Source organism: Aythya marila (genome assembly GCF_965140915.1).
Source record: "Aythya marila genome assembly, chromosome: 1".
Taxonomy (NCBI): domain Eukaryota; kingdom Metazoa; phylum Chordata; class Aves; order Anseriformes; family Anatidae; genus Aythya; species Aythya marila.
In genome coordinates this window covers 23,938,592-23,948,090 of record NC_139042.1, presented here as the reverse complement: position 1 = coordinate 23,948,090, position 9,499 = coordinate 23,938,592, and the positions used below count along the sequence as shown (strand labels likewise).

Genomic DNA, 9,499 nt, shown 5'->3' with positions numbered 1-9,499 from the left:
GTGAAAAGGAAATACCAGCTAAAAAAAAATTAAATAAATGAGGTTATACAAATTGTCCAGAAATCATGACTTTTATCTTAAGCTACTCAAAATGGTAGATTATCTTTAATATCTGCAGCAAGTGAGGAAAGGCAAACATAACACTTGTTTCCAAAAGAGAGTCAGGACATCAAGAGAAAGCCAACTTAATTTAGATTTATGCAGGGATACTAGAATAAATAATTTAAATAATCTAATTTAAATAGAATAAATAATTTAAACCTACAGAATGATAATATAATGGGAAACAGCCAACATGCATTTGTCAGGAACAAGCCAATCTGTTTTCCGTCCTTAACAGGGTAATCATCTCAATAGGCAGGGTGACAGGAGGAGGCATGATTTATCTTGACTCTCATGTTGTTGTAAGTAAAATAAGGAAATAGAATTCAGAATTTGGGAGCACATAAGACTGAAAGATCTTGTTCAGAATAGATCTGCTTTTCACTGCCCGATCAGAACACATTTCAGATGGGATCCTCTTAGGATCCATCCTACCTGTTTCTATGCAAAATTTTGATTAATAACTTTGATAGCAGGCTAGACAGCATGCTGAAGAATTTGTGAGGTGTTCCTATGTAGGAATATTTAGAATTGCTTTGAAAGATGGGGTTTTACATGCAAATGATGGAGAAGTTGTCTGAAATCAACAAGAGATACAGAAACCATCAAGAAGGACGTAGCATGCATGGGAAGGAAACATTAAATGTGCAAAGTTAGAAACAATGGTCAAGGCAGATGGGCCACAGACCAGATAAATGTGAGTAGTATCATGCTGTTACAGAAACAGGCAAATACCATTCTGAAGCTTTATGGGAGGCAGAAGGATGAGCTACCTTCCTGCACTTGGTATTTTTGAGATCCAAGCTGGAATACTGTATCTGCTTCTGGGGACAGTGCTTTAACGTTTGGAGACATTTTCAGTAACTGAAATTTAGGAATTCTGAATTATTAGAGGAAGCTAAAGGCATTGAATTTGCTTAGACAAGAAAAGAAGAAGATAAATAAATAAATAAATAAATAGTCTGCAATTGAATTAGTGATTTTTTTACAGTTTTTGTTTGTTTGTTGTTTTTGTTGTTGGTTAGGTTTGGTTTGGTTTGGTTTATTTCTGTATAGGAAGGAAGGAAAAGAAATAATAATCTTAACCTGCAGCAAAGGTTGTTTACTTCAGACATTAGAAAGCTTTTAAGGGCAGCTTAGACTACTTCGGGTCACATTTGGGCCAAGTATTTAATTATGCCTTGGAGCCAGGAGATGAACTACCTCTATTTTTTGGTATCTTCTTGAATGTAAAGACCACCTGGCCTTTTGGAGAAAAATCTATTGCCTCTCCTATATCCAGTTCCTGCCTAATGTTGAGGCAGCTCCTCTCCCAGTGGCTACCTCTCCTCCCTTCTGAAAGTCAGAGGTGCAAAACACTAATGAAGCCTGAATAACACGAGAGGACTCAGAGGCAGAGCAGAAACGCCACCCATAGTGGGATTTTCTGGTTTTGATGAGGCGACCCACAGAGCACCTTTCCTCCTTTTGAGACATCTGCCAGCCCTGATTTCGGCTTTGGTCTCATCACCGTTAGTGTTTCATTTAATGTGAATTGTACGGGTATTTCTAAGCCTGTAATGGCAATTTCTTACAGATGCAGAAAAGTGCCATAGAGCCTGTGGCTGATATTTGTGGGCTTATCTGTAATTCATGCAGCTTCTCTCACCGGGCTTGGCAGCTGACAGCATTGTGCATGACTGCAATTCTCACCAACAGCGAGGAGCTTGATTTTTATCTCACTTAATTAAATCAGAAGTTTTGTGTCCCTGCTACTGAAATGTTCATGCAAGTTATAATTGATTTATCAAAAATATCCCAAGCTTACTTCCACTGGATGATATATAGTTATGTCAGGATAGGGTCAGGTCAGAAAACTTGACCCTTCTATTTTTTCTTAGAAAAATGCACATTGCAACTAAACAAATTCTGCCTCTTATGGTTCATTCACTCTATTTCTCCAAGTTACTGCAGCACAGAACTGGTGCAAACTCCAAATCTAGCCTCATATTTTATTTAATTTTAACAGTAGTAGCCACGTGTGGCTGTTGTCTTCTGCTGTCAGCGTGCAGGTCAACACTGACATGGTTTTGGAAGGAGGGATGGTTCTCTGAGCTGAGCAGCTTTAGTGGGATTGATTTTGAAGGTCTGTCTGTGCCCAACCACAGGCTGCCGAGCACAGGGTTTTCTCTGTATAACACAAAGAAATTGTTTTCTTGATAAGACGTGAAGATCCAGAATAGTTGTGGAACAGTGCTCAGGCACCTGAGCCAGGTGCACTTGCATGGTGCCAAGTCCTCTGTTGGGGTTGCTATCGAACAGAGCATTGCTTAGCAGATATTTTTTTCAGATGTACCCAAATGAGATTTTTTTTCTTTTTCCAGTGCAACCTAGTCCCAGAGCTTTCCCTCAGAAAGAGAGACAGCTCAGTTATTTTCCTTCCTCATCCAGAGAGGTGCTAAACCCATATTTCCAATACACAGGTATGTGCCCCAGACCTTAAACACCCAGATGTGCTGGGTACAGAAAACCTCCACCATCCCATGCAACCTTCAGCCAAAAGCCCAAAGGAGGTGGAAGAGGAGCCTGATCCTGCAGACCCATGTACAGGAACACACACAGGAGGGATGAAAAGGCAGTATTATTTCCTCTCTTTAGAGGTTTATAAACCTCTCTTGCTGTTTTTAGCCACAGGTGTCCCAACTTCTTTGTTGCTGTGACAAGCATTTCGGCTTCCCAGAATTATCTTTAATACACACACAGACCTAATCCCACTGAAACCGGTGGAGCTACTCAGATGTTTAAAATTAAGCATAAAATTATATTCTTGAATCAAGGCTTTAATAAGTTAATTAAATTTCATAATTATCATGATTTTTATAAAGGCAGCATCCTCATTTGCTAATGTTAACCATTAAATTAAAGAAGAAAGAAGTTTTGTAATCTACGTAATTAATGAGTTACATTTTTAATAGGAAAAAAAAAGTTTTTAATGGAAAAAATGTTTGAAGTTTACTCAGCAATTCTTTTTATTAATTCTTTCTTACACAGCATTTTTCCTTCCCTTTTTATTTTTGATACCACCATAATAAGAACAAAGTCAAATTTAACTGAGAACCATGCCTTCTATATATGTTCCAATTGTTCCTGTTACTAGAACTGAAAGAGATGAAGTGATGTCTGAAGTGCACACACAGTATATACAAAAGAGCCTCTGAGATAAAGATTCTGTGATCCTTAAATACTTTCTAAATGTCTCTAAAGGGATTTAACTTTAGTGAAGAAATTTGACTGAGAAAAGCAATTTCTGATTACACAGATTTCTTTGCCATTTAACAGGGTTTGAATTGAATCACTGACCTAAAATATTAATTTTGAAAATGGCTTCTTAAAAAAAAAAAAATCAGACAAAGTTGTTGATGCTTCCAGTTTTGTTCTCTGAAGACAGATGAATGACATAAAAATGTATCTTACATTGTCTGCTTCTTCTAAATAATCCCTTTTAGTAGGATTAGTCACAGTATTAAATTAAGAGGAGGAGCAATTAATTATATTCTTATGAAATCAAGAAAAGAAGAATCTTTGAAATGTTCTCCCTCACACCTCACCCCCTCCATTTGAGATCTAAATTGCATTATGTATTTTTCAGCTATGGAAAATCTTCCAGTTTTCAGTTTAAACAGAAGTGGTGGGAATGAGGAATACACAGCACAATATTAACTTGGATTGCCTTTCAGGAACACTGGGGGAACGTATGGCCAAAAAGAAAAGGAAGACTTAATTTGTAATAAGTGCTGATCCACAGAGCCTTGCTACTGCAAAGAGCTGTCTTGGGGGTTTGGACAAGCACTTGGATGAGGTCTAACACACACATAGCCAAGATGGCCAGCAGGTCCTGCTGGAACAGTTCTGCAGGCAGAAAGCCACACTGACAAGAAGCGCACACCACTTGAAGCACACCACTGAGAAGCTGAACATCACTGTACCGGTTGTCTCACAATGTATATTTTCTGTAAATCTCTCCCTGTAGAAGTGACATTTTTTACTACTTTCCATCTTCCTTTTTTTCCCCCTCATGGACACTTAATTCACCTGAAAACAAATCTTTCATGCCTTTTTTTTTTTTTCTTGTGACTTGTTCAGATGTTTAAAAGGTTGAATGTGGTCCTATTCGTCCCATCATCCATGGCATGGTGTTGGTTACCATGACCATGATATAATGTCCATGAAACCTTTTTTTGGTAGTGAATTTAATCTTTTTTTCTCCTATCTTCACTGATAAGAGTATACAAGGTTTGCACAGGAGCTAAAAAGATCTGAATAGACTTCTGTGGAAAAAAAAAACTGGAGCATAAACTTCTAGAAGAAACAATTGTGGGTAGGCAACTAAGAAGAGAGCAGTACAATAGTAAGAGTGTATTTTTTGTTTGTCTGTGACAAACTTGGTGAAAGTGGTCACAGAATATTTAAGAGAGTTTGCAAGGGCTGTGAGGGCAGAAAACACAATATTGGGAAACTGCAGTTATCCATATGTAGGCTGGGTAAATGACACACATGGGCATGAAGCCTCTTGGAAAGATTAATCTGAGAGCCCACAAAAGGGAAACAACTCTTATTAGTCTGAAACAGTCCATCAGGCCCACATCAATAAGTAATTGTACAAGAACCACATTCTCTCACTGACTGCAATGTGCCCATAATCAAGCCTCATGCGAGGAACAAAATTGTTTTAGAAAATCCACTGTATAAGTCTTTACTACCAAAAAAGGAAGAAACTGTTAACAGAAATGGAAAAGGAAAGCCAACAGGGTAAAATGCTAACAGACGAGTGTGGAAAGTGCTGAAAGACTCAGTGTTGAATGCTTAATATGTGTATGGCACTTCTTAAAAGGATGCTCTTTAATGCTGTTCAAATTCCTGTGTCATTTGTGACTACAAATGAAATGAATAGGCTAGTAATAAATTTGCTAATGGCATAGAGTTATGAAGGATTACTAACTGCAAAGAGACACAAAAAAAATCTTGTGTGAAACTATGACAAAACTACAGAAAAGTACTTGAAAAATGCTAAGTAACGTCCACAGGAAAAAAAAAATAAATAAATAAATAAAAAGAACTAAGTATACAGCCACAGTGGTACCCTCTATTGCTGGTCAGGAAAGTTATTTTTTATTGAAGTTATTTTCAGTTATCTGAAAATATTAGCTCCATGTTCAAACCTAGTCATAATGAGTATTCAAGTACTAAGAACAAAAATGAAAACAATCCCAAAGAGGAATGACAAGATAAATATTTGGTGTGTCCATATCTTTAATGCTGCTTGAAATTCGGGTTTTCTCTGTGTCTGGAAGGATATAAATGAACTGGTAAAGGTCCTTACAAATATCAGAGGTGCGAACTGTTTATGTATGAGGATAGGTTAATGGGCTCGTGCTCTTAACCTGAGAAGAAGAAAAAAAAAAGAGTATCATCATAAATTATCATAACAGAAGTTACATACATTATACTGCTCCTGAGGGAGAGGAGATAGTATCCTGGAACCCACAAATTATATGAAATTAGTGAATAGAGAGTAAATTTATGTGGTTTCTTAAAACAGGAAAAGATGTGTGGAGTCATTTTTTTCTGATTTTTCATTTTTAATCATTGAATTGCAGATTCCATTGACATGGGAATTTATGTAATCAGATGTACAAGTGAAGACAAGAAAATGTACATGGAGGATGGATCCATCTCTGGCTATTAGATAATAGCCTGTGGAAGCTCTTAAGCTACTGACTGCATGAAGATGGGAGAGAAGATCACTATTTTTCCCTTGCTTCTTTCCCAAATAAGAGTTGCTAACTGCTGCCACAGCCCCACACTAGTGAGATAGTTAAACTGACCCAACATGAGTTTCCTCTTCCCTAGTATCATTTCCACGACCTGCAATCTTCTTTATTTATTGTGATTTAGAACAGAACTAATTTCATTTAAAGTACCATCCATTATGACAAATACTCCTTCAAGCATATGGACCCTTGTTTTATAATGCTGGGATGGCGGGAAACCATCTTAAAATATGTTGAACAGCTGGTGAAAAATTGTTCTAGGGGTGCAGTGCTGAAGTACCAGCCCCAGTGCCATCTACCTGTCAGTGCAAGCTGCAGGAGAAGCAGATCTGAACCATTTCAAGTAGGGGAAGGGATGAAGGCTCCTGGGCTGAAATTAGGGAGGACCACAGACACTTCTCCCTGAGTGTTTGTGCCTCCTGGGCAGCTCCATCTCTGAAACAGCACCTTTATCACACATTAGAGATGATTTGGTTTAAACATAGTTTCAACATACAAGAAATTTAATGTAACAGAAGAAAAATAAATGCTTTTTTATAAGCTGCCTTCTTTATTTGAATGCATCTGCATGGTGATCAGGGAGCCTGACGGGTTCGAAGTCACATGAAGTAATTAGTGTGATGATCTGTGATTTCTGTATAGCGCGATGGTGCCCCATGTAGATGTTCTGTTTCTGTGGGTTGTGCCTTTTAAATGTAATAAATCATCCATAGCTTTTAAAATGATCTGACAAATTTACCTTGACAACACCAAAATTTTGCTCAGTGTGAGATTTTATTAATAAACTGTCATTTCTTAAATGACACTTGATGTCTTTTTAATTAAAAAGGCCATAATGTTTCAATGTCAAAGTCTTGACTACTGCTACAAGACCTGAGCTTTTGGAATTGATTTCTGCTCATCTCATCTCAAACAAGCGAAACCTTCAGGCTGAGCAGTTGAATAACTAAATGTTAAAAGGCCCTATTCCTTTAGAGCTTACCTTCTGATCCTCACATTGCTGCCGAGGCTCTGAATGCATCATTCATTGCAGGCAGAGTGTTTTCCTATCTCAGCTGGATTTCACGCTGTTATTCTTTTAATTGTAAAGAGTCTCTTTTTCTGAGGCAAAATGGATCTGATGGTGAAAGGCCGCCCGACAGGCACCGATAGGCTGCATGTACAGAGCTTCTACTGGCATTTTTTATACTTACCTTTCTAGAAAGAGTTGAAAGCTTGTACCTTTTTCCCCCCTTGAAAGAACAGTTATTTTTCCGTGGAAGCCAACACTTCTACAGTTGAACAAAAAAAAGCTAGTTTATTATCATAATCTGAAGTGGTTCAGGTAGAAATACCTGCCCAAACTGGTACAGGCACTTTCACTGAGGAAAATACAAGTTTGGATAAATATAACTAATTTTATTGCTTTTTGTTCTCAGCATCTTTAACCTTTGCCTTTTTCTTTCCAGGACTATTCCAGGATTGTTTTGTATTCTTATTTCTCATGGAACATCATTCATTTGACATAGCTGAGACTTTGCTGAAGTCCTTATTGTGCAGCAAGACCTGCTTAACCTCAACATCTGTTGTGAGCTGCTCCCCAACTATGTAGTTTGAGAACAGGGAGCAACCTGCAGAGCTGCCCTTCAGCAAGTTCCTGACAAATCCTAAGACCAAATGCCTTTTTAGGGACAAAATATTTTATCAAAATTAGTCAACTCTAAACTCAGTTCTTGTTCCAGCAATGTTGTCCTGCTTGGGTTTCACCGCTGTAACTACCGTGCGGTTTCCATGTCATTTGTGTCCTGTGTGCAGTTATCCAGCAAGAGTGGGGTTACTTAACTATTTGTTTGTGTGAAAAATGCTTGATAACGTCAGAAACACATGACTGTTAGTAGGCCAAGTGTCTTTCACCTGTATGTTCATGATTTAAATGTTTCCAAGACCGGTAGTGACCATTCATTTTTTCTGCTCTGCTTTTGATGGCTGTCAATAAAGGAGGAGCAGTGGGCAGGCAGTTTTAAGTCCTTTTTTAAAGGGTATTGTCAGCAGGATCACTCGCATGGCCATTGCAGAAACCATACATGACCTCAGTACATGGCATCCTGCTCCTTTCAGTCTACTTTCAGTGCTTCTTTCAGTCTACAAATGAGTATTAAAGGTAAGAAAGGGCTAGGTTGCTTTATTATTGAGGGGGTAGTGAATTTTATTGAGAAAATGTGTCTGTTGCCTTCTTTATTGCTGATCTGAAGGATCTGAAGGATGTTGTTTCTTTCCATGTGTCAAGATGAGTTTCTAAATTCTACCATGTTTTTAAAATACGTCAGTGTGCTACGAACTCTTGTCATGGATTAGAGACAGTACCATAGAAAATAAATGATGTACTCCCATGGTGCAAACCACCAGCTGCCAGTGTGCTAGAGCCAGTCCCTGGCCTCATACTTTGTATTCATTAGTGTCCTGGGGGATACTTACTCACCTTATCTTTCCTGTTCTAGTGATTCTCCATTTTTCAACTGAAGAGAACTGCACACAAGCAATAAAGGAGATGGCTCGCATCTTGAGAATAGAGGCCAGATAATGATGTATGTGTGGGCAGTGGAGCAAAAGCAGAGATTTGAAAAACAAGATGTCTTTGTTCTTTGGAGTCCTTCACCTCCATCCTGCTCCTGTGGTGATCCTTGTGCAAGATGAGTACAAAAGTCAGTTCTTCAGTTCTTCAGAAAGCTGGCTTCAAACCAGCCGTGCCTTAAGTTGGATGGGACTTTAGAATTACACAGGGAAGCAAGGAGAGAAGAAAAAATGCCATGCACAGCGAGAGAAAAGTTTCTGAGATGGTCTTGGTTCTCAAGATGACTTGACTCAGTATGGTTGATCAGTGGCACCAAAAAGAGATCATTAGATACTGCAATTATATGTTTCAGTTGAGTTTACCAAACAAGAATGAGAAAGTTAAAAAATCCTTTGTGTGGCGTTCTGAAACACATTTCCTACTTTTTTTTTCTACATTGCAAACAAAGTTCTGAAAATACAGCAGCTTTCGAAATGGTTGTTAAACCTGTGCTGCCCACATCATGTTGCTTCAAGGCTTTCAGAAGTTGCTATTCAGAATTAGGGCAAGCAACTATATGCCTCCCTGTGGCTGCAGATACTATTCATGATTGCAGCAGAGGGGTGACCTGATTTCATATCAGAAAGAATTGCCTGACCTGATTTCATATCAGGAAGTATTAGCTGTCAGACAACAACTTAAAACTGATCATCACCCAAAACAAGGAGCTTACTGCAAACCTCAGGACAAAAGCAGGGTAGGCTGCTCACCGTACACAAAGGTCAATAAACGCACCCTGGCCACACAGAGCAGACAGCAGCAGCATCCTAATGGGGCCTGGCTAAGGTATTACCACATTTTTAAAGAAGGGAGTTTGGCTGAGCTGAAAGAACATCACGATCCTGAGCTACATATTATTCATTCATACTTTGACCATGCAAATCTGTGTGTGATTGCAGAAAAGAATGAAGTGTGGAGGATCTGGGGAAATATCACTATTGAAATGCACAATGAACACTTCGGGGCTTTCTTCCTTTTGAAAGCTCAGCGCCTTTGA

General features: G+C 38.5%; 1 pseudogene across 1 annotated transcript; it reads left to right on the top strand.

Moving 5' to 3' along the window:
• The first annotated feature begins 8,280 nt into the window (after positions 1–8,280).
• On the top strand, positions 8,281–9,499 carry LOC309873922 (putative tRNA methyltransferase 9B; annotated as a pseudogene). Its single transcript has one exon. The product of its transcript is annotated as a putative tRNA methyltransferase 9B (transcript).